The sequence below is a fragment of the Lissotriton helveticus genome, chromosome 12, assembly GCF_964261635.1.
Source record: "Lissotriton helveticus chromosome 12, aLisHel1.1, whole genome shotgun sequence".
NCBI lineage: Eukaryota > Metazoa > Chordata > Amphibia > Caudata > Salamandridae > Lissotriton > Lissotriton helveticus.
Window position 1 is genome coordinate 495,802,689 of NC_136073.1, and position 25,743 is coordinate 495,828,431.

A 25,743-nucleotide genomic window follows, 5' to 3' on the forward strand; every position below is an offset into this window, starting at 1 on the left:
CCATAGAGTCAATCACACAGCCATGTACTCATCCATACAGTTATACACACATCCAATCAAATATGTATACGGATACTAACACATACTCACTCACCTATACAGTCACTGACACAATCACACACTCACCCATACAGCCATTCTCACATTCACTCACTCACACACAGAGTCACTCATATGCTCCAACACTCACCTATACTGCCTTTTACATTTTCAATTACTAACCCATATACCACTGACAAATCCTTGCACTCAATGCCACAGTCATATGCACCCATACAGCCCCTCACAGATGAACTCACTAACCCATACAGCCACTAACTCATCCACCCACACAGATACTCATACAGCCATACAGGTACCCAGGCAACCAATCAATCACCCTTACAGCCACCTACGTACCCACTCACGAACCCATACAGCCACTTAGAAACCAACTGACAGACTGATACAGACATTCACACAACCTAGTCATTCATCTATACATTGACTGAAGCCGCTAATCACTCATTTATACAGTCATTCACAGACCGTCTGAATCATCAATACAGGCCCTCATATACCCACTGATTCACCAATATACCTTGGTATATATATATATATATATTTAACACTAATAAACTTTTACAAATACTCACAGTCACTGGATGATGCCATCAGTGATGTCACAGTGATTTTATCATTGATGTCATTTGAGATGTCATCAATGATGCTATCAGTGATGTCACTGACCAAGTCATGAAGGATGTAAGTTGTGAGGTTATAAGCAGTGCATTGCAGGACCGAGAGATATAGTTAGCTCAGATAACTATAACTGCTTAATTTCGCTAGTTTTGTACGAGTGAAACCTGAGCCTAACTATAATGTCCCTGTAACCTATCTTTTTTTCACTGACTTTCTAAGGTTTTATTTTATTCCATTTTCTAAATATAACGCCCCTGTAACCTTTGCTTTTTAAGTGAATATTAAAGTTTTTAAAAACATGCTAATTCATAACTATAATGTCCCTCTAACCTTTGTTTTTTTTTCAGTGAATTTGTATGGTTTTTTAAGTAGTAATCACGTTTGCAGGGTGGGGGTGAAAGGGGGCTGGCCCTCCAACCAGCTCTCAGGAATACCACTGCGCAGGACTTACAGGAGGTACCAGGAGGGCTTCTTGGCCTCCAAGGTCCCTCAGGAGTATAGTGGACTACATCTCCCAACCAGTAGTGCACCACAAGCTGCATTTGCAGAGTGGTGGAAAAAGGGGGCGTGGCTTCCAGAGACCTTTAAGCAATCCCACTGTGTTGTACTTATTAGAAATAACAGGAGGGGTAGTTGGCCCCCAAGGACATCCCTGGGGGCCAACTATCCCTCCTGTTACCTCAAGTAAGTCCCACACAGCAGGATTGCTGAGACTTCATAGCCATGCCCCCTTTCTCCACCACTGTGCAAACACACCTCCTGGCACATGACTAATAGAGGGTGAAGACCCATTGGCTATTGAGTGTCCTTGCGGCCAACTACCCTACCTGTTACCACCAGCAAGTCCCACACAGTGGGTTTGCTGAGAAGTGGTCAGAGGCCATGCCCCCTTCCTACACTACACTGCAAACGTGCCTCCTGGTGGACTACTGCTTAGGGGAAGTAGTCCACTTTAGTCCTGAGGCTCTCATGAGGCAAAGGGACCTCATCCCCATCAACATTTTGCCAAGAGGCGCATTTGCAGAGGATCGAGAAAGGGTGCGTGGCCTCCAGCCACCTCTCAGCATTCCCACTGTGTGGGACCTACTGGAGGTAACAGGAGGTCTGGTTGGCCCCTAAGGATCCTCAGCAGCCATTGGGACTTTATCCCCTACCCATCAGCACACCAGGAGGTACATTTGCAGAGTGGTGGAGAAAGGTGGCAGAGCCTCCAATGACTTTCCCTCTTTTTATTTTTATTTTTCTACTTCTACTTTTTAGAAAGAGGGGCCACATGGCACCCCTTCCCTGGGACATTTTGGGACCTGGGGATCCCACTGGGGCCTGCCCTTCTTGTTTATTTTTTTACTAAGAAAAAGGGAAGGTACTGCGCGACCCCCCCTCTAAGGGTAATTTCAGACCCTGGAACCCCATTCCCTGGGCCCGGTGTGTAGTATGATTGCCCTGGTCCCACCCAGGCACCCACTTTTAGAATGTTGGCTAATGCGAGGGGAGCCTTAAGGCCCCCGTTGCTAGTGCCGCCTCCACGCCTCCTGCGAGAGCCAACATTGCTATGAGACCCTGGGAGCTGCTAACCTGCAGCTCCCTAGATCCCAGAGCAATGAGTCTGTTTCCCTATTCGCTTCACACCGAACAGAGAAACAGACACATGCACTGCTTTCAGCAAGCAAGAGCATTTTTTGCTCTCGCTTGCTCAAAGCAGAGTGTTTGCTATGGTTTGGCGAGAAAGGAGCTTCCGCGAAGCCTTAGCAAACTGCAGTGTCCCAGGGTGGGCACCCTGAGACATTGCTGAAGCCTGCCGTGGAGGGTGGTGTTCCCTAGGGCCGCGCCACTAGGGGGGCCGCTCAGCTCCCCACATTTGTTAAGTAAGTCACGGGGAGGTGATGGTCCCCAGGGCTGGGGTCTGAAACAGACATTCATCATTATTGTAGGGCCATAGGGGGGGCTGAAGTCCCCCATGCATTATTTATTTTAGCCCGTGGAGCTGATGGTCTCCAAGGATACTGGGAAGGCCATTGGGTCTCTCCTGCATTGTTCTTTTTAAATTAAATAATGTTCGTGCACCAAGGAGGTGGTGGTCCCCGGGCCAGTGGGTGGGGCTTGAGCGGGCTCACCCACATTTGTATACAACGGTGCCCCCGGGAGATGGCTATCCCTAGGACTGCAGGGGGCGAGCGTGCCCCCACATTTATATTGTTTACAGCCCCAGGGAGGTGGTGGTCCCTGTGGCTTTACATTAGCCCAAGATGGGAGCCCCTTGTGACCCCCTGCTTCATGCATCTGGGATTTGGCCCACCCTGGAGCATAGAAAAAAGATGCGTGGGATCGTGCATGTTTTTAATTTCATTTTGTTGTGGATTCGCAGATCCACCGGCAAGTCCAGGAAAAAATGAAAAAAATGCTTATAAAATGCAGCGGGACCCTCTGGGACTTTTTTCATCATAATTGGGGGGGTCACAGTATCCCTACCCTGCCTCCTTTACTTTAGTTATTTACTATTTGTCTGAGACTCAGCTTCAAGCCGTGTCCCAAGATGCCTACTAACACCTTCTGGTTGAGGTATTGGCAGCCAATCAAATTTTAGTAGGATCCACGTGTCACTACAAGATCTGCAGTTCCCAGATATCTATGTTTTTTAAACTTTAATTTCTCTGATATATATATATATATATATATATATATATACACACACACACAAACAAAAATCCTTGGGCCTATGAGGGGTGGAGTGCAAAGCCAGACAAGTACACTGGCAATAAATGTGAATCCAACCACCTTTCTCCAAAGAAAGACACTCACTCGGCTCGACATGAAGCACTTGCTTTACTCCTAACAAGATGCGTGTCAGCCATTACTGGCCTTGATCACATGTATCATAGTAGCAAATCACCTTGCCTTAATACGAACTTAAACATAGAAAGTGGACCAAGAAATCATAGTTCCGTCTTGATAATGAGCTCTGAATAAATACCGCATGAATTGAATGCAGTAAAATATACTTAAAGCTTGTGTGGAAGCCCGGCTGTGTGGATTGTGGCTTTAATGATGCATGCTGGTAGGTGTAGTACTCTATGGCAGGGCTGACGGTAGCGGACCTGCAGGTGTGTAAATCTATTTGACTGCCGGGACCAGTAGGATATTACCTGTGTGGCAACTTGTAAAAGTAATTGAGGTAAGAGTCACTGTGGTAATGGAACACTCATGTAGTATTTCCTGGATCAGGAACAATACAGTCACTCGTGTGTCTCATGTAAGAGCACCCCTCATGGTGAAAGGAAATGCTGTCAAAGCATAGTGCAGTAGCCCCACAACAATAAATGCAATGCTTGGTGGTGTCCCTGTCATACCTAGGGTCATCACCAAGCTCAGAGAAATGAAAATGGCCCTTGCAGGAATTTCTGGGGTGCTCCTTCAAAGAGCAGTGAATAATAAATGAGCCACTGCAGCTGCTTATTTACTATCCGCTTTTTATTTTTCTTATGTTTTTTTGTGGGTGTCCCAGTGCCCACCTACGACACCAACATTTTAAATTGTGGTTGGCTCCATGGGGGAGCCCTAGGGTCTGCAGCCGTAGCGGGTTCCCAGTTGGCACCCTTCGTGTGTGATTGATGGGAGCCAGCATTTCTTTTAGTGAGTGCCCTGGTGCCCCACAGCTCTTCTTCTGTTGGAGGCTATGGGTAGACTGAGGGCTTTTATGGCCCCAGTCAGCTCCCGTGATGGGAGCTGGCATTCTTTTTTATTGTCTGCCCATGCCCAGTGCCAACCCACAGCACCTATATTGCTGCCCAGTTTGGGGCCTCAAATTGAGCCCCATGGCTCCATGGCCCCTGCAAAAGACCAGACATTATTTTGGCAGAAGCTAACCACTTTGTTATTTTTATTGGGTACCCTAAGGCCCACTTGGACCTTCAACAGATTGGATTTCATTTGGGACTGTAGGGGGGAACCACATGACACCTGAGTCCACTGCTGACCCCCCTGTTGGAGCCGTACATTGTTTTAATGTCGATGTGTACACTGCTGGTAGAATTGGGGGGCTGTGGAGGAAGCCCCAAAGCCCCCACAGCTTCAGCCTGATCCCCAGTCGGCAACATACTTAGTGATGTCAGGAGGTGACACCTTTCTTGTGCTCCCTTCCAGGTGGGAACAGCATTTTTTACTGCTTCCACTAGGCAGGGGCAAAGTTCTGTTGGCCCTGGTATGCCTGCATTCTCCCGGGCAGGAAACCACAGTGTCCCAGGGGCGGGCTTCCTGGGGCACTGTACAATATTGGATTCCGGGGGAGGGGGGTCCGGAATGCTGATACCCTCTCCCCTTTTTTAAAAACCAGCCCCATCTAATGGGGTTCCCGGAGCCCTAGAGTTGCTCGGGGATGGCATTCATTCTTCCCCTTAGTGGTCCCCGGAGCCTTATTGCTTTGGATAGGGAACCCATGGCCTCAGTGAGCCCCTCCCCTTATTACTTTGTCCTTGGAGAATGGGGTCTCTGGGGCCTCATAGGAGCTTTGGCCGGGGAGACATGAGGCCTGCCCCCTTTTACTAATTTGTCAGGCTCTGGGATGGGGTCCCCAAGGTCATAATCAGCTCAGAGAGAGGGACCCATGCATGCCCACTCCCCAAATATTAATATTTTTTACCCTATGAGGCCTGGACTAGTCCGGGGGTAATTTAAGACTAAAAACATTGAAGCCACCATTTTTTTTTGCTTTTGTTTTTTGTTGCTATCTTGTGGGAGTACCATGGGATTGTAGCAAAAAATATTATTTTTTTTAAATGTTGGCCCTCTGGAACCCCCCACAAGGGCTGAGAGGGCAGGGTATCCCTACTCTGCCCACTTGTATTGCTTTTATTTTTATTTTCTTTCATGTTGCAGCCAGCTAATCAGAGTGCTTGCTCCCACAGGACTCTCACTTCTCTGCGAGAAAGGTAGCATAAAGGAAAGAAACCCCTAGGAAACCAGAACTCTCTATTTTTAAAAGTTGTGCTTGTGAAGCCCCTGAAACCCAACCATCCAAATATACTAATATATTTGAATCTTATTTTGTCAAAAACTACTGAATGGATAGACACAAAATTATAAAAAGCACACTTTCTGGACAAACTTCTAGCTTCCTGCCAAATTTGATTACATTCTGTCCAGCAGTTAGTGCACCAACGCTGTCAAAAATTCCTATGGAAAATGCATGGGGATTTAGCATTTTGGGACGCCAGCTTTTTTCTCAGTCCCCACTTGGCAGATCAGCCTGAAACGTTCCATGAAGGAGCAAAGCAAATAAGAACACTTTTTTAAAGTTTCCCCTGACTCCTACATGGGTTCAATGAGCCATAGAAGGACACTGCATATTTCTCATTTCTGTGTTGTTTTTAATATGTTCTATACGTTTACTTGTCCCGTTGGGCTATGGAATTATATTTAATTAATTCCATTGCTTTTTGCCAGTCCCTCCCTGGTTTCCAGTGGATCTGAAGGGCCTTGGAAGGTATCACATATTTTGAATGTTTACACTATTTTTGGCAATGTTAACTGGTACCTCTATCAGTGTTTATAATTTGTAGCTAATTTAATTAATTTATGCTAACCTTCACTCGGGTTCCATAGGGGTTCTGAGGGGGAACCACATATATTAGCATTTTTTAGAACTTCTTCTGCATGATGATTGGGCCCTCTGTCATATCATAGTTATTATATTTATTTAATGTGATCATTGTTTTTCTCTATGTCAGACTCATTGCATCAACTGTAGTTTTTAGCTTTGAGTCTGACATTAGTATATTATTGTTGCTTTTACTATAATGGACCAGTCTCACTTCCTTCCTTATTATTTTTGATTGTTTGTGGTTGGGCAAGATTGAGAAAGAGTTTCGTCTGTTAAATAGCTGACCCAAGAAAATGTAGACCTCTCGTCTAAGTGGTATTGCGAACCAAAAAGAAGTGAAAAAGTGAAAAAGAGGGCACATTAAAAATAGTCTTTTACAAGTAAAGCACTATTGAGAGGAAGAATTTCAGTAGAAAGTGCACTAGCAATAGGCCTTCCTGCATTTTCAACAAGACGTGCAATGCTATGTTCCTACTGCACACTCTTCTGGGCAGGAAGACAATAGGATCACCCCTGCATCCACAAAAGTCCATCACCATCAGTAAAAACAAAAAGAGATGTCTCTCATTGCTGAAGTGACTGCAATTATGGCTGAGACCAGTGAGTTCAAATTGTAATTGCCCAAAAACACAAATCTTCACAACAAACTCAAACTTAGCAAGAATTTGCAATGTCTTTTCTTCCCAAGGTATGAGCAGAACAGGATGCTTGGGTTGCAGCACATAAGGATAATGTGAGTACTGCAATGTCATCTGCGTACGCAAATATTTTATATACCGCATTATTTATCTCAACAGTTTTTTGGATGCGTTGTTCTCCATAGTGATTATAAGGGGCTCAATATATAGAGCGAATAACAGGGGGGAACAAGGACAGCCTTGCCTTGTCCCCCTCCCTATCGCAATATCCCCTGACAAACTACCCGAAATGCGTATAGCAGCCAATGGGTTAAGATATAGTGTCTGTATGGCCGTAATAATTCCAGACGGAAACCTCTTCCATGCTAGGACTGACAACAGGAACCTCCACGAGACCCTGTCGAATGCTTTTTCAGCATCCAACAGGGCCACTCCAACCGGGGAGTTAGTGCCCCGTGACCAGTCCAGCATGGAAATGATCCTTTTGACAAACCATGCTGTCTTTGGGACACCAAGCTTGACATAAACTCATTCAGTCTATTCGCAATAAACTTCGAATATATTTTACTATCTACATTAAGTAATGAAATTGGCCTGTAAGGCTCCATTTCAATATCTTTTTTCCCTTTTTTTTTTAAAGACCACAATCGTCAGTTTGGACCAAGAATCAGGAGCAGTGCAGAGAAAAGCCTGTTGGCACACTTCTAATAATTCATTTTTCAATATGTCCCTAAAAATTTGATAAAACTCCAATGGAATTTTATCAGGTCCCATAGCCTTCCCCTGGGCTAAGCCTAATAAAGCCGTCTCGACATCTTCCCATACCAAGGGAGCAGATAATATCTCTTTTTGCATATCCGTCAATGCCTCGGATTCCAAATCTTTCAAATACTCTCCATCATCATTTACATGTGGCTCCGTCCCTACAGTGCTATATAAAGATTGATAAAATCCTTAAAATGCTGCAAGAACACCCTCCTTAGTGTCCTGCAACACTCCATTTAGATCGATAACCTTAGTAATCTCATTATAAGCTGTTTTCTCCCTTAATCTTTTGGCCAAAATTCTACCAGTTTTCTCACTGAATTCAAAAGCATCCTCCTTATGCTGTACATATATTTCCGCAATTTGGTCAGCTAGCTTAGCATATGCACCTGTCCTTTTAATAGTAAGATCTCTTTGGGCTCTAAGAGGGTCTAGACCCAGCCTAATAGTGTTAGCTAATTCCCTTTCCGCCATTATAAACAGGTCAAAATCCTTTTTATGTTTAGCCCATATCTTTTTACGTTTAAAATTAGCAAAACTCAGTGTTTCTCCTCTAACTTCTGAATTGAAAGTATCCCATACTACTTTCAGCTCAGCTGTTCCTTTATTAAAATTAAAAAACTCCTGAATTACCTTAATCATGAATTGGCGGTACTCTTCGTCCAGCAATACCTTTCTCTCGAAAGACCACACGTGATTCCCCTCTTTTAAGTCAAATCCCAAAGAGATCTGTAAAATTACAAGATTATGATCCGAAACCAATTTGGGCTGAATCTCAATACTAACCTTTCCTAACATAATAAATGGTACCAAAAAATAATATAACCTAACAAATTTTGAGCGAGGGGCAGAAAAAAAAGTGAACCCAGGATCATCCGGGTGCAATCTATTCCAAACATCATAAAGTCCATGCTCTAAAATCAAACGTCTCAATGATGTAAATACTTTTCTTTTCTGACTATATATGCATTGCTTGTTCTTATATCCACCTGAGCTACCATGTGAATATTGAGACCACCACACGTAACCACTGGCTGGGCCCATTGGGCAAGTTCGACATTCAAATAATTCAAAAGTTCAGCGTCATCCAAATTAGAACCATATACATTACACAGTGTGAATCTACTTTGATTAATCCTGAATTCACTGATTGCCCAGCGTCCCCATTTATCTGATGCAGATTTTATACAAACAACCAGCCCTCGTTTCAAAAAGATCGCCACCCCCTTTTGACCCCTGTCTGTTTAGAACACACTACTAGTTCCAACCCTAAATTTTTCAAATACCCCCTGTCAGCCCAAGCAATATGCGTTTCCTGCAAACATAGTAAGTCAATATGTAACAACTGTACAATTCTGGCCAATACCCGCCTCTTCTTAGGATCATTAAGACCACATATATTCAGAGTACTAATCTTTAGTTTTCTATCCATTTTCACAAATACAAATTACGTACATCAATACACAAAAATAGCAGAGGAGTATATCCCAAAAGAAATCATCACATAGCATTGAACATACCCATTCTTTGTATAACATCTACTGAATACTTAAAAACCATCTAGCCTACATCTTAACTGTTGCTGATTTTGCACCCCCCAAACCCCAACACCCTACACCCACCACCTTACCCTTCCCTCCCCCCACACCCCTAGCTCTCCCCCCCTATCCACCCAACCCACCCTTCCCACCATATGAGGCCCAGGGACTGCCAGTCCCTGTATTGTATGGAGTGCCATGCTCCCCCCCCCCCAGGGCAGGTGAAAAAAAAATTTGACCTTGTACTTATATAAAGAGAAAGCAGACCCCTAAATAACGCAGAACAAACTGTCATATACGGCAAAAAGAAAAAACATTTTACATTTGCCTGTTATCACAACACCCACCAGCTAACTTCACTCCTATCTACAATGAGCCCAAAAACTCTTTGGCCTCAATATCTGAAAAAAAAGGATCAGCTCTGGCCCTTTATAATTACCTTAAGCTTAGCTGGATTCTGTAGAAAGACAGTGGCCCCTTTGTTCTGAAAGCCAGGAATAAGCTGCCGGAGATGCCAGCGCTTAGATACTGTAAGCTGACAAAATTCTGGTCTAACAAAAAAGTTACAATCTTTGGCCACCCCCCTCTTATCAGACCTGGCAAGTGAAAATATGGCCTCTCTCGCTAGAAAGGTATTGAAGTAGACTTAAACTGCTCTTGGGCGCTCTTCTTCTCCTTGCCGAGGCTTTCTCACTTTGAACAGAAACCTATGGGCCCTTTGTATTTCTTTTGTCCAATCCCATACAGTCAACTCAGGAAAAGCTTCTGTAAGAAGATCAGCTACAAATTTGCGAACATCGGTTCCCTCCTTCTTCTCAGGAATGCCTAAAAATCGCAAATTATTCCTACGTGCCTGGTTTTCAAGTTCAGACAGTTTATAGCTGATATCGTCCCGATGTATCTTAATGGCGTCCAATTCTACTTTCTGGGCTGCAGCCGCGTCCTCTAAAGCCGCAATTCTAGTCTCTGCTTCTGTGACTCTAACGGCAGTGTCAGAGCAAATTTTAATGACCCGGCGAACGGCATTCTTTACCTTGCTACATGTTGCTTGTGTTCAATTATTTTCAGTTTTAATTTCGGCTCTGTGCTTCATCATAGTATCATAAATTGTGGAAAGGGTAATCTCATGAGGTAAATTCTCCTTATTTAAGATCTCCTCCTGTTGTGGCCGAGCTGTTTAAGATAATAAAGTTTCTGGCATCACCTCATTATTCTCCAAATTTGACTCCTCCAAATTAGATTTCTTGCGTTGACTCCCTCTCTTCTTTACTCTTTTGATTTTAGCGGCACTAGCATTTGGGGAGGCAGGATTTGATGTTATTTCAATCTCCGAGCTACTCCCCTCACCATAGCCCCGCCAGTCTTTACTCAGATTTGTGCTTTCGTCTGAAGAAGGATCAGAGTGAGTAAAAATTATCGACTGCTTACTGCGACCCCCTAAAATCCTGTGAGGAAGCCCCATCAATTAGTGCCAAAGAGTCTATTTCTGATACAAGATTATCTAAACTACCAGATATTACTTCCTTGGGGGTGTCAGGAGGAACTACATCTACCATAATGCCTCTGTCAGCTCCTGGAGACTCTGCAGCCACGGTTCTCTCCATTAATGAGTAATGTCCATCACTAATACCATCTTCGCCTGTACAGTCATCTCCTCCTTCCTCAGTTACTCTAGGAGGAGCCTTTTCCCCATTAGATATTCCAATTGTATGCCCCAATTCAGAGCCATCCACAATCTGCAGTGCCACACCTTTCACAATTTGCCTTTCAAACAGCACAGGTAGGGTGTTTGCTCCTTGTTTTGCGGCTCGAGCAGCCGGCTTATCCACAGGGTCACCCCCCCCTTTTTGGCTTCGGTGTTGCTGCATGTTGTTTGCTACTCTCACCTCCAGTCAATTCACCTCCGGTAGCGTCTTCAATCGCAGACTGCTCCTTCCCTTTGCCGCTGCGCGTTACGACCTTTGGCGTCATTTTCTTTCGAGTCATTCGGGACCCTCCACGCCCGCGTAACACGCCGAGCTGGGATCCCAGGAAAAAGATGGAAAGCCGCCAAACCGAAGATCTGCACCGGAGGAGCAGAAAGCCAGCCGCCATCCGGACGCTACCGAGAAACCACAAGCAACCAGCTGCAGGTGTGCACAGCTCAGCACAAACGGATTCATGCGATTTCAAGTAAGCGTTTTTTCGCCGTCCACTCTTTCTCATGCAAAGATCTTTTTGCCGCTCCTAAGAACCCAGTTATTTTCTGCACTCGGTATCTCTATAGTCGTATCTGTCGGGGTCCGCCGCATTGAATTTCACCCACCACCGGGAGTGAGGACTGAGCTGTTCACACAGCCCACGCCACGGCCGCCATCTTGCCTTGCAAGTGTCATATATACCTGTTGAGATAAATAATGAGGTATATAAAATATTTGCGTACGCAGATGACATCGCAGTGGTAACATCCGATGTCAGTAATGCCTTACCTAAGAACATTGAAGCAGCCAAGGTATTCGGACGAGTTTCAGGTTACAAATTAAATATCTCTAAGACGCAGTTGATCCACTCGGCGGCTGATAGCCCAGTGGATATTAATTTTGAGTCTGAAGCAAATTATTTAGGAATCAAAATATCACCTGTAATCTAGGATATTATTCCCCTGAATTTGGGCCCAATTATTGCCTCCTCTAATAAGACACTTGAACATATTAATAATCTACATTTATCTCTTTACGGACGTAGTAATGTTTTAAAAATGCTTATTTTTCCTACATTTTTGTATATATTTCAGACGATTCCTCTACTTATCCCATCTACCTTTTTTTCCCGTATTGAGAGAATGTGTGCGAGGTTCTTGTCGAGCTATCACCGCTCTAGGAGAGCCCTTAAGTGGTGTATGCTGCCTAGAGCAAAAGGAGGGTGGGGTGTGCCTAATTTCCAATTATATTACTGGATTGCTATATTACAACATATGGGGGTGTTAATGATGCAGGAAGACCCAACAGAAGATGTTGCCGCCCCTTCTATTTATGAGATGTTACTGGGGGTAGAGGCAAGGCAAAGTTTAAACCGAATAATTGAACCCAGTTACTATAAGAAAACTAAATTTAAGGTAGTTATGACTGCTTTTGAAATATGGAGGAAAGTGAAAAAGAAATTGGGTATAAGCTATAATTTGAATTTGGATACTCCACTCCCCAAAATTTTTTTCTTCCAGAAATATTTAGAGATCAGGTAATGAATAGATGGCATAGTACTGGGATTCGCATAATTGGAGATTTGTTTCAGGGGAAGCAGTTTGTTTCTTTAGAATTTTTTACAAAGGAAATATAACTTAGTTTGAACCGATGTTTTTTAAATATCTTCAACTAGGTAGTTTCTTTGAACAAAAAATAACTCAAAAACAAATTATATTAGAGAGAGTAGAAATTGTAGAAGCAATCAAATCACGATCCAAAATGGGATCTCTGTATCAGATATTTATGGATAAAGCGGAGGATGATCTTGAGGGTTGGGAGGTAAAATGGGAAAATAGACTTGGGGTAGATCGTATTAATTTTCAGAGGATTATTGAGTTAGCCACAAAAGTATTATTTAATGGCCTCCTGAAAATTCAGCATTATATGTCAATATATGACCTGTATTATACGCCGGGGAAAATCGCCAAATGGAAATCTACAAGGAGGGATAGGTGTAACCGCTGTGGGCTACATGCTGCAGATGCATCCCATATGTTTTTCTATTGTCCCAATTTGTCTCAGTTTATTAAGGATATAGAGCATTTTTTGATTCAGGTTTTGGGTATCCCACAGCAATTATTGGCAGAGTTGGTGATTTTGGGCCTACAAGAAGGAGGGGCTAACTCTCGATCTGTGGCGTAGGAAGGATTTATATTTATTTGTATGTCTATCTTTCGCTTATGTATCACGTCTCAATGGCTTGATGTTGAACCACCAACCTTTATTAATTGGCAATCTAGATTGTTGTCCATATATTATTTGGAGATCGCGGCTTATAAAACTAAGGGTATGAGAAAAAAACCTCGGGGGTTGCAATTATGGTCTCCTATTGTTAACTGGTTATGAACTTAAGAGCTTACGGTATGATGAAATAATGTCCCCACTTTATTTCTGTATTTTTTTTTTCTTCTTCTGTTGTATGTTTTTTTTCTTTTTCTGTAGAAGAGCTGTACTGTTTTATATTGTAAAATTTGATGATGTGTTTTTTTGATTGCTTATATTTATTTATTGCTTTTGTACTGTGTCTTACCTGTTTGCTGATAGAAAGTTCAAAAAATAATAATAAAAAAAAGGATAATGTGAGTACATGAGGCACATCTTCTCTAAGGAAATAAAAGACCACTCACCCATTTTCTTGTGGGACACCCCCGCGCCGCACGGCCACCAGCTGCTGCGTGTGCCCCTTGCCTCCCTGTGCCTCGCTGCTGCCTCGTTTACCGATTGCCGCCGCTGCGGTTGTTTTGCCCTTTGTTTTTACGTGAATTTGGGCCTGCTTGTCTTAACCTGATTTTTCCCTTGTTTTTTACGATTCTTTGTGCCTGTTTTGTTGAATCTCCTTTTCCCCGTGTTTTGCCTTCCTTCCTTTGTTGCCCGCCGCCCTCCGCCCTCCCTTCCCGCCAACGCCGCTTTTCCCCGCCCTTTTTGTATTCTGTACCCTCCCCGCTCCCGCCTCCCAGCTGCTCCGCCCACCCGCGCACTTCGCCTTAAATGGCGACCGTGCGAACGCGCAGCGTTGACGCGCAGCGGGCGCGCCGATTGTGCGCCGAAGGCGCGCCAAAGGTAAGCCCGTCTGCGCCCGTCCGCGCCTGGACCGCGCCCAGGGCCAGGACCCCTGGCCCACGAAGACCCCGACCGACCCGCCTGACATACGCCGCCGCCTCCCTCACCGCTCTCAACACCGGCCGACTTCCAGACTGCCACCAAGCCACCCCACGACGTACCCACGGACCTTTCAGCTGCCACGCCTGCAAATTCACCTGCATCCGGACCTGCCTCGCACCAGCGCCCGCCAAGACGAACACCAGCAGCACCCACCTCAAGTGCATCCTGATCAACACCCGCTCCGTCCACAGACACGCCATCGAACTCTGGAACCTCCTAGACGCCACAGCCCCTGACGTTGCCTTCCTCACGGAGACCTGGATGAACGCATCCTCAGCTCCCGACATCGCCATCGCCATCCCAGAGGGCTACAAGATCGTCCGGAGGGACCGAAACGCCAACCAGATGGGAGGAGGCATCGCCATCATCCACAGGAACACCATCCGTCTCACGACCAGCACCGACAACACCCTGACCAGCGCCGAACACCTGCATTTCCAGATCCACACCAACCCGAACACCACCCTCAGAGGCACACTGATCTACCGACCCCCCGGACCTCGCACACAATTCAGCGAGGACATCGCCGACTTCGTCAGCCCGCATGCCCTCCCCTCCGCTGACTACATCCTCCTGGGAGACCTCAACTTCCATCTGGAAAACAACAACGACCGCAACACCACCACCCTGCTCGACAACCTCGCCAACCTCGGACTCAAGCAACTGGTGTCCACCCCCACCCACCTCGCCGGACACACACTCGACGCAGTCTTCTCTTCCAGCACAGACATCGAGTTCAGCCACGCCACAGAGCTTCAATGGACGGACCACAGCTGCGTCCACTTCACCTTCAAGAGAACGACGACCCACCAACACCAGCAACAGGCCGCCCGCAGAAGCTGGAACAAGATCACAGCAGACCAGCTCGCCACCTCCCTGAGCCAGCACCCTCCTGCCAGCTCAGCGAACCCCAGCCAGGCCGCCGACAACCTCACGAAGTGGATCAGCAACTGCGCGGACGAACTCGCCCCTCTGAGGACCCCGCCTAGCAGACCCGGCAGCAAGAAGGCCCCATGGTTCACCAACGAACTCAAGAGCTCCAAGAAGAACTGCCGAGCCCTCGAGAAAGTCTGGAAAAGGGAACCGACACCGGACAACAGGACCTCCTACAAACTGGCCACCCGGAAACACCACCAGCTGATCCGCGCCGCCAAGAAAACAGCATTTAAGGACCGGCTGGACAACAACGCACACAACAGCAAGGAACTCTTTAACATCGTGAAAGAGCTTTCCAACCCCAGCGCAGGAAACAACGACGTCACCCCATCGCAAGACCTCTGCAACTCCCTCGCTTCATACTTTCACAACAAGATCAAGGACATACACAGCAGCTTCAACAACCAACCAACGCACACCGTGACCGAACAACCACCCCCCACCACCATCCTCCACGCCTGGACCCCGATCAACACCGAAGACACCATCCGCACAATGAACTCCATCCACTCTGGATCACCGACCGACCCCTGCCCTCACCACGTCTTCAACAAGGCCGACGCCGTCATCGCACCCCACCTGCGAGACATCATCAACACATCCTTCGACACCACCATCTTCCCGGAGAGCTGGAAACACGCCGAACTCAGCGCTCTACTCAAGAAACCAACAGCGGACCCCACCGACCTCAAGAATTACCGCCCCATCTCGCTTCTCCCGTTTCCAGCCAAAGTCATCGAGAAGACCGTCAACAAGCAGATGGCCGCCTTCCTCGAGACGAACGGATCCCTCGACCCCTCACAGTCCGGCTTCCGAGCCAACCACAGCACCGAGACCGCCCTCATCGCCGCCACCGATGACATCCGAGCCCTGATGGACAATGGAGAAACAGCGGCCCTCATCCTCCTGGACCTCTCCGCGGCATTCGACACTGTCTGCCACCGCACCCTAGTGCAGCGCCTCAGCAACGTCGGAATTCAGGAGAAGGCTCTGGAATGGATCGTCTCCTTCCTCGACGGAAGAACACAGAGAGTCCGCCTACCACCGTACAAGTCAGAGGCCTCCGAAGTCATCTGCGGCGTCCCCCAAGGATCATCTCTGAGCCCCACCCTCTTCAACGTCTACATGAGCCCCCTCGCGGCCATCGTACGCAAACACAACCTCAGCATAATCTCCTACGCCGACGACACCCAGCTGATCCTCTCCCTGACCAACGACCCCGCCGCCGCCAGAGCCAACCTGCACGAAGGGGTGAAAGAGGTAGCCGAGTGGATGACGATCAGCCACCTGAAACTGAACTCGGACAAGACGGAGATCCTCATCCTGGGCTCCTCACCCTCCGCCTGGGACGACTCCTGGTGGCCTCCCGCCCTGGGCACCGCACCCAAACCGACAGACCACGCACGCAACCTGGGCTTCATCCTGGACTCCTCCCTCTCCATGACCAGGCAAGTTAACAAAGTCTCCTCGACGTGCTTCAACATCCTACGCATGCTATGGAAGATCTTCTGGTGGATCCCCACCGAGACCAGGAAGACCGTCACCCAGGCCCTCGTCACCAGCCGTCTGGACTACGGCAACGCCCTCTACGCCGGTACCACCGCCAAGCTCCAGAAGAGACTCCAGCGGATCCAGAACGCCTCAGCCAGACTCATCCTCGACATCCCACGAACCAGCCACATCTCCGGACATCTGAGAGACCTTCACTGGCTCCCCGTCAACAAAAGAATCACCTTCCGCCTCCTCACCCACGCACACAAAGCCCTACACGACCGAGGCCCGAGTTACCTCAACAGCCGAGTCAACTTCTACGCTCCCAAACGCCACCTCCGTTCAGCCAACCACGCCCTCGCCGCCGTCCCCCGCATCCGAAGAGCGACCACAGGAGGAAGGTCCTTCTCCTACCTGGCCGCCAAGACCTGGAACTCCCTCCCGACCGACCTGCGCCTGACCCAAGACCACCTCTCCTTCAGGAAGAAGCTGAAGACCTGGCTGTTCGAGCAGTAGCGGCACCCCCCCCCCCCCCCCCCCAGCGCCTTGAGACCCTACGGGTATGTAGCGCGCTCTACAAGTGTCAGTGATTGATTGATTGATTGATTTCTCCACGCCCCTTATCAGATGAAGATGCCATGGAGTCGACCTCCTATTCCCACCATGAGAGACATTGCAAAAAGGAGATTCACCACAAGTTATTCTGGCTTCCTCTGATTAGGAAGGTTCTCCTCTCTGTTTTGGTATTTCTTTACGCTTAGGTGTAATATAGAATACATTGCAGACTTGCGAATTTGCCACAAACAAATACATTGTGGGAGGACACATGGACATTTTGGTATTAGGGGCAACTAATAATTTTTTTATCCTAGAGGAACAGGACCCACAAGCCATAGGTGTCCCTTAGACAGAAGCAGCAAAAACTGATCACGGTGATGATTATGGACAAGACATTGTTGTAAGGGCCAGAAGCCTGGTTGTGCTGCGTTGCTGGCACCCAGACCAACACAGCTTTCTGAGGCCAATTCAGGCGTGTGGGGTGCATAGTGGCGCAAGTGCATTGCTGACCAGGTAAAGGTTGGTGGGCAATCGCATTCCTTGCCTAAAGTTATCTGTAGGTGACCTGCATGCCAGAAAACCATTACACACCACCATTCTTCTTTACAGGGATGCCTTGTTGTGGGGATGCCATTAGGTCTTCCTCATGTACTGGGGAATTCTGGGTCCCAGAATTCCCCCTACAGAAAATATCTAGTCCAATCTAAGATGGCTGCCCTACTTTCCTCCCATACCAAATTCCTCCAAATCTAAAATGGCGACACCTGTACTTGACACAATTTCCTGTTTTCCAGAGTATATAAGGGAGCCTGTCCATCCTCATTTGCATTGCAACGCTTCCTGGTGTCAGGTGTGATTCGTCACTCTGATTTATGTCCTGTGGTCTCAGTGTCTTCCTGGAGAATTTGTTTTCAGGTCATGCAGCTTATTCTTCTGCAAACTTACTCAATGATTTTGGGATTGCCCTACTTCTCTGCCACCAGATTTCTTGTTGTCACTTGGAGTTTTTTTGTCCTTGGGCTTTTTACTCCATCTGGGTCTATTTTCTGAAGGCACTATCTGCTAGGCACTTCCTAGTGTCAGGGGTATTGTGGCTACTCGAAGGGGTCACACTTATATCTGGCAGACAAGAACAGCCAAGATCAGAGCTTTGCAGCCTCCTCATCATAAACATCCTCCAGGGCAGTGTCCGGATCATCACAGGTTGATAATATTATGCATTCATCAAGTTTTCAAAGGAGAGTTTATCCATTGAACCATCAACGTCCTCAACTCCTTGGATCCACAAGACTTTATGCCCCACAGACACCCATAGAAGGTCCAGGTCTCAAGTGGCACTGGGAACATTGGCCTGTAAGAATAGTGCCCCAAGAGACACATGCATTAGGAGATGCTGTGGTCTCCAACATTGCTTAATTTGTAAAATAAAACAATGGAATTGTTTCTGCCCATCCATGCAGCAATTTCAGATCATGTGGGAGCATAGAACTTAGTTGAAGCAGCACTACAAAAGGAGCCATGCCCTGGAAGTAACATTTAGTCAATGTGGACTTGGACAGGAGAAAATGAAAACATTTCGTAAGCCCTTCTGGTTCATGAGCAGGCTCTAGGGAGATACTAATTTAGAAACCCTGAACTTCTTTTTTAATCTTTTTGAGGAATTTTGTGTCTTCATTGGAAACATTTTGCACATTATAGAAATCTTCACAATGCTGTAGTATATTGAACTGCTACAAAACATGATAGTTATTTTGATGCCTTGTCAAGGCACAATAGCAACCAGGACAAAACAAGAGGTTCACATAAAAACGTTTGGGAGAGGTTTTAACTAGGCCTGGGCATGAAAGTCCGCTCTGCTCGTGGAGTTTGCAGCATTTTTCCCACTCCACGAAGAGTGTGGACTTCTATAAAAATGTCTTTTTGCTCTCCTGCAGCTGGCCAACATTAAGTTAGCAGGTGCAAGCAAGGAAAATTGTATTCCAGACTACCACTCTGCGAGGTTTCTCAATGTGTGCGATTGTGGCTGGTGGGTACTGCTTGCGATGAGAAACCTTTGCTCACATTGAGGAAGCTGCATTGAGGAAGATGTTGATCAAGTAGAACATCTACTTGAGTGGCAGAAGGAAGCAGCCCCAATTCAGGCACCCTTGAGATATGGTGCAAGGGTGTCTGCATTGAAGGGGTGTTTGTTTTCTGAAGGTAGGGACACTTCATGCACAATAAAATCATGAGAGGAGTTTTCTTTTTCTGTGTGTGCCCCAGAATGCAGCACTCATATAAAAAGGGAAAACATGGGGAAATAAAGGTATTTCTCCTTGTTACCCCTCCCTTACGCCTCCCCTGTGGAGGCACAGGAATCTGACGCATTCCCAGATTAATGAGACGTAAATCTGGGAGTGCATCAGATTCCATGGATGTTGCATGGGAACACAGCAACACCTTTGACATTTCCTTTCCATGCAGAATGATGCATGATAGGGGCCCATATTTACCATGCCATGAAAAGCAGGGTGGCTTTACGTGGCCTTGGAAAATATGGGCAGGCACATTGCACCACTGGTGTGTCACAAAAAGTGAAGCACCGGCTGTGCAATGACCTTGTCAATAAGCCCCATCATGTTTTATTTCAACAGACATGGTCCTCTGGTGTGCATTACTTGCCTTCAACCCCACACCCAGGTGCTTAATGCAAGCTCTGTGTGTCCCCATTATATAACTTGTGTTGATGCCCCAGAGACTCACAGTGCAGACCCATCACTTGGAGCCCAGCTTGAGCCACATGGGCGTAGAGTAAGGCAAGGCACTGCTTTGCCTTAATCAATATCTATGAGGCTATTCAAAGGCATGCAAGGTGGCTTAGTTTCACAACACAAATATGACTGAGAGACCAGCACCACCAGAGTGTCATGAAAAGTGAGGTTCACTGCAACACAGGCCTTTGGTGACTGAGGACTCATCTATTTTTGCTTGGTTTTGTGGGACTTTTAGTTTTGGTGACTCCTGTTGTACATCCAACCAAAAGTTGTTAACGGTTAAAAAAGGTTACCATGGACTGCTGCTGCACTTCACACATGCAAGTAAATAACATGACAGAGCTACAGTTAACTGTGCAACATGTAACTGGCCAATGTGACTGACATACATATATGATGCTTAACAGTACGTGACACACATGGACTGGTACTTAGGTAGTTGGACTTCACAACATGACCTTCATCCCCATGTTGCCTCTTTTTGCCACTTACTCTGTATGTCTTGATGTTTCTCATGGGCGCCACTGTCTTGTCCTGGAAGTCCTGCCACCAACTCTTCTGGAATGACAGCTGCCACCTGCTCCTCTAGGACATCCAGATCCTCCTGGGGCACTGTGCTCTCTCCTCTGGTCTGCAATGCTGCCTTCAGGTTGTTTGCCATTTTCTCCTTTGTCCTGTGCTTTATGTCATGCCAGTGTTTCTTCAAGTCAGTCACTGCGCCATGAAAAGCAGGGTGGCTTTACGTGGCCTTGGAAAATATGGGCAGGAACATTGCACCACTGGTGTGTCACAAAAAATGATGGACCGGCTGTGAAATGGCCTTGTCAATAAGCCCTACCATGTTTTATTTCAACAGACATGGTCCTCTGGTGTACATTACTTGCCTTCAACCCCACACCCAGGTGCTCAATGCAAGCTCTGTGTGCCCCCATTATATAACTTGTGTTGATGCCCCAGAGACTCACAGTGCAGACCCATCACTTGGAGCCCAGTCTGAGCCACATGGGCGTAGAGTAAGGCAAGACAGTGCTTTGCCCTGCTTTGCCTTAATCTATATCTATGAGGCCATTCAAAGGCACGCAGGGTGGCTTAGTGACACAACACAAATATGACTGAGAGACCAGCACCACCAGAGTGTCATGAAAAGTGAGGTTCACTGCAACACAGGCCTTTGGTGACTGAGGTCTCATGTATTTTTGCTTGGTTTGTGGGACTTTTAGTTTTGGTGACTCCTGTTGTACATCCAACCAAAAGTTGTTAACGGTTAACAAAGGTCACCATGGACTGCTGCTGCACTTCACACATGCAAGTAAATAACATGACAGAGCTGCAGTTAACTGTGCAACATGTAACTGGCCAATGTGACTGACATACATATATGATGCTTAACAGTACGTGACACACATGGACTGGTACTTAGCTAGTTGGACTTCACAACATGACCTTCATCCCCATATTGCCTCGTTTTGCCACTTACTCTGTATGTCTTGATGTTTCTCATGGGCTCCGCTGTCTAGTCCTGGAAGTCCTGCCACCAACTCTTCTGGAATGACAGCTGCCACCTGCTCCTCTAGGACATCCAGCTCCTCCTGGGGCACTCTTCTCTCTCCTCTGGTCTGCAATGCTGACTTCAGGTTGTTTGCCATTTTCTTCTTTGTCCTGTGCTTTATGTCATGCCAGTGTTTCTTCAAGTCAGTCACTGTGCTCTTTGCTTGTCCCATGCTGTTGACCTTTGCCAGTATGAACTGCCAAATGGCTTCTTTCTTTGATAATGGCAATTTTGAGGTTACAAACAGCTAGTGTTGATGGTCTGTCACCTCAGTAATCAGGATCTCATTCTGCTGCTCACTAAAGTTGCACTTCCTCTCCCACTTCTCCAGGAAGTCTTCCTGGACATTCTGGCTGGTGCTGTGGTTATAGGGGTTGTTGTACTGGCTACTGGTTTCTTCTCCCTACTCCATGGCTGCCAATCATGAAATCTGCTTTATTTATCTTTTTATTTGCACATTTTTGTTTATCATTTTTTCACATTTCACACTATAAAAAGTGATAACAAGGTTGTTTGGCTCGTCTTACGTGACTCTATTTTGCCTTCTGATGCTTTTAGAGCCAATGCATCCGTTTTTTGAAGCATCATAACAGTGGTGGCATGTAGTATATTTTTTGGGATGTAGCTTGCAGCTTACAACGTGGTGTGGCATAGTGGAAATTTGGGGCATCCATGTTGCAAAAAAATGACGCAGTGTTTTATAAGTGATTTTGGCACATCGCTGCCATAGCGATGTGTCATTTCTTTTAAGTGAGGCTCTTGGACTTATTTTTAGTCATCATAGTTTGACCCTGAGCAAGTGAGAAAAGGATAGGAATAGGGCGAATGCAAGAGGAACTGAAAAACAAGAAAATAGTGAATGAAAGGGTACATCAAAGACTGAGCTAAAGAAAGAAGTGCAGTTTGGTTAAATATCGAGTCATGAAGTGGATGTAGGACCATGTAAATGGAGGGGTTTATTTACAAGTATAATGTGCCACTTTCTCGTCTCTTTTTTGGATGCACGAATGGCATAGTGTGCTTGCCCACATTTGTCTTTTCATGGCCTTGTAAACATTGCCTCTTTTCACACATTACTCTGTGTGAAATCAGCATTCCACGGGGGTTGCTGTTGGTGTTCCTACTCAAAATCTATTGAAATAACCATGGGCAAATTTTGCGGATTTGCGATCCACAAATGCGCGCGAAATCGCGGAAAAATCCGCGAGTTCGTGCGAAAATCCACGAACTCGTAGATTTGCATAATGTGACCATGACGGCATGACCACGTGTGTCTGTAACTTTTGTCCACAGGCGCCAAGGTCCCTCGAGTGAGCTGTCCATGATAGAGAGGAAAGGGCGGGAAGAAGTTGCATACCCTAGTGTGTGTGTGTGGTGGGGCTAAACGGGCGGGGCTTCAATGCGAGTTCACATACCTCTTGTTTATAAAGGGTCAGAGACCGATCAGAGCACCAGATGAGGCGAAAGCAGCCTCCTGTTCACAGCAAGAACACGGGGATTGCGCTAGAGAAACTCGTGGATGCACAGACCTCCATCAAGGATTACATCTAATTGTAGACGGTAGATATGGGGAGGAAGCACACCTGCCTAGCCTAGACCGTGCTCACTGGTTGTTTGGGCTGATTATAATGCGTGACTGAATTTGAGCTTCAACTCGGGCACCTGCTTTATTTATATCTGTAACTGCTTCCTGTTGAGGTTAATATTTGTGACAGGAGCATCGCGAGCGGATTTGTGGATTTTTCGGCAATTTTGCGGATTGCAAAATTGACGAAAATCCGCAAAATCCGCGAGCGGAACGGATTTTGTGCCCACCCTTATATTGAACCTAATGCATTCCCAGTTTTATAAGGCGGTGTAAACCTGGGAATGCATCAGATTCCTACGCCTCCCCAGATGAGGCATAAGGGAGGTGCAGCGAGGATATATATCTTTTTTTCTCTTAATTTTTCCTTTTTCTGTGTGTGCTGCATTTTGCAGCACACATAGAAAGAGGAAAACACCTCTCATAATTGTTTTCTGCAGGAAGGTATCCCTTCCTGCCGAAAAACAATCACCCCACAGCGCAGACATCCTTGCACTATGGATCATGGGTGCCTGCATTGGTGCACGGCAGCACATTATGAGCCAGCACCAGTGAAAGGGACAGCAATGCACCATATCTTATAGACAGGGCACATTCCTGCCCTTTTCCTTTGAAGCACATCAGCGCAGCGGGAAGGCTTGCTGCGCTGTCATGCGACAAAATATTGTAAATGAGGCCTGGGGTATCTATCAGCAGCCACAGCTTTTGGTAGTGTAAGGTGTGAATTCCTGAGAACATTTTGGGGGCGAATATTTATTTTAAGCAGACGAGGGGGCTAAATAGTTATTAAAATCACCAGTGATGATGGGGCAATTGCAAACATGTACATTTTGCTACATTGACATCCATTGTGGAAGACCGAAATACCCATGACTCGACCATATAAACAAACATGCCCATTACATATTACACATCACATTGTTTTGAGTCTCAACCGCACACACTCAGACATATAAACCCATTCAGAAATATTCAGATGCATGTTTTCAAACATGAGATGCGCGCGCACACACAGATGAGAGTTAAGCTTGCAAACTCAAATAAATATATTAGAAGTCTCACCGATTATCTTTAATCTCCAATAAAAATGTATGACACAAAAAAAAGTCTTACCGACATTCAAATTAATACATATAAACATGTGCAATCAGACTTACGCCCCCGGATGAACTTACAGTCAGTTTTTCTACGGGTGGCCAATAAAAGTAGCAGAAAATTAGGAGCAAATTAAGTATGAGAGGATTTCATTTGAATGAACAGCTCAGAAGCACGTATCTGAGATTGCTGATCTTGGTCCCTGTGTATGTCTCTTTCTGCTGGTTCAGAGAGATATCAATGCATTAAGAGTGTTTGGCTAATTCTGGCAACAATACGTTTATAAACTCTTGAACATTATTTATTTTTTCTCAGGATAAAGACTGAATCTTGCTTACGACAATATTAAGTCAAACCTAGTAACAGCAAACACTTTGTGATTCCGGCACTGCTCTCAGGCCCATGAAGCTCCTTCTGCGCATAGAAACCTCTAACCCTTTGAAAGGTATCCACCCCTGAAGGGGCCCTATTCACCCCAAGGCCAATGAATATCTGTGAAGTATGGGAGACTCAGCGGCCACTCATCACATTCTACAGGGGTCCCCATCATTATGCGTTATGTTTGTGCCCTGCTTCTGCCTGTTCTCCTGTGTGTACAGGCTTTTTCTCGGGATTGAGCCATGTGGTAAAGTTGAAATAGAGGAAGTATTCTGACATTTGGGTGGAGTTTTTGCAGAGGTGTAACACAGGCCCCTGCAACCCCGCGGTGCTAGGGGCCCCAAGCTCCAGGGGCCCCCCTCAGCACAGCACTCTGGGCAGAGAGCTCCTGATTGAACCCGGAGGGGGGGCCTCCACGTACCTTGCACGGAGGCCCCCCTCAATTTTCGTTATGCCAGTGAGTCTTTGCCACTGTGCAGAAGGCTTGGTGTCTTCAATGAGTGTGTGGGTGAGGTGCATTTTATTATTGATAATTATTCATATTTTTAAAGTTGTATCTGATTGTGAGCATATATTTTTGAACCAAAAACAACTGGTTATATTTTTAATCAAAATATTTGGTACAATATACTGTGAATGTATATTCTTCTTTTTACTCCATCATTGCAAGAGAAATGTTGGACCAGTCTCACTAATACTGTATTTCAACATGTTTTTATGAGGCATCTTTCAATTCATTCAATGTTTATTTCAATTACTACCAGATCATTTCTAGAGTATCCGTAAACTCAGTGGAGCTTGTAATTGTTTCCTTGGGAGAAAAAGAGATGTATGTTAGCTGTAGTTAGAATATAATGACATTTATTGACAAATGAACCTTGTTTCTCTGATATGAAACCACTAATTTGCTGTCAAAACTATTTTTTTCAGATAAGAATCACTGAAGTGTAAAGCAAAACATTTTTCAAGATTTGAGAAGAATGTAAATGTTATATCTACAATAAATCTAAATCGAAATATGATTTGAGGATAGATTAACTGGCAGTCCATATTGTCTGTCTCTTTATCCGGCTCAGCTCCCTTTCTTGTGCTCTCCCCCCCCCCCCCAACTTGTGTTGTTTTCTTTCCCTCTCCCGTTTCTTTCCTTTTTTCCTTTTCCTTTTTACCATTTCCTATCCTTCTTCTCTACTAAACAAGGTTTTTCCAGTTTGTTACTTTCTTTATGAAAAGCTTGGGCGTATTCAATTATAGTTGACTAAATTACAATGTATTTTGTTCAATTCTTTTCCTTCTTCTC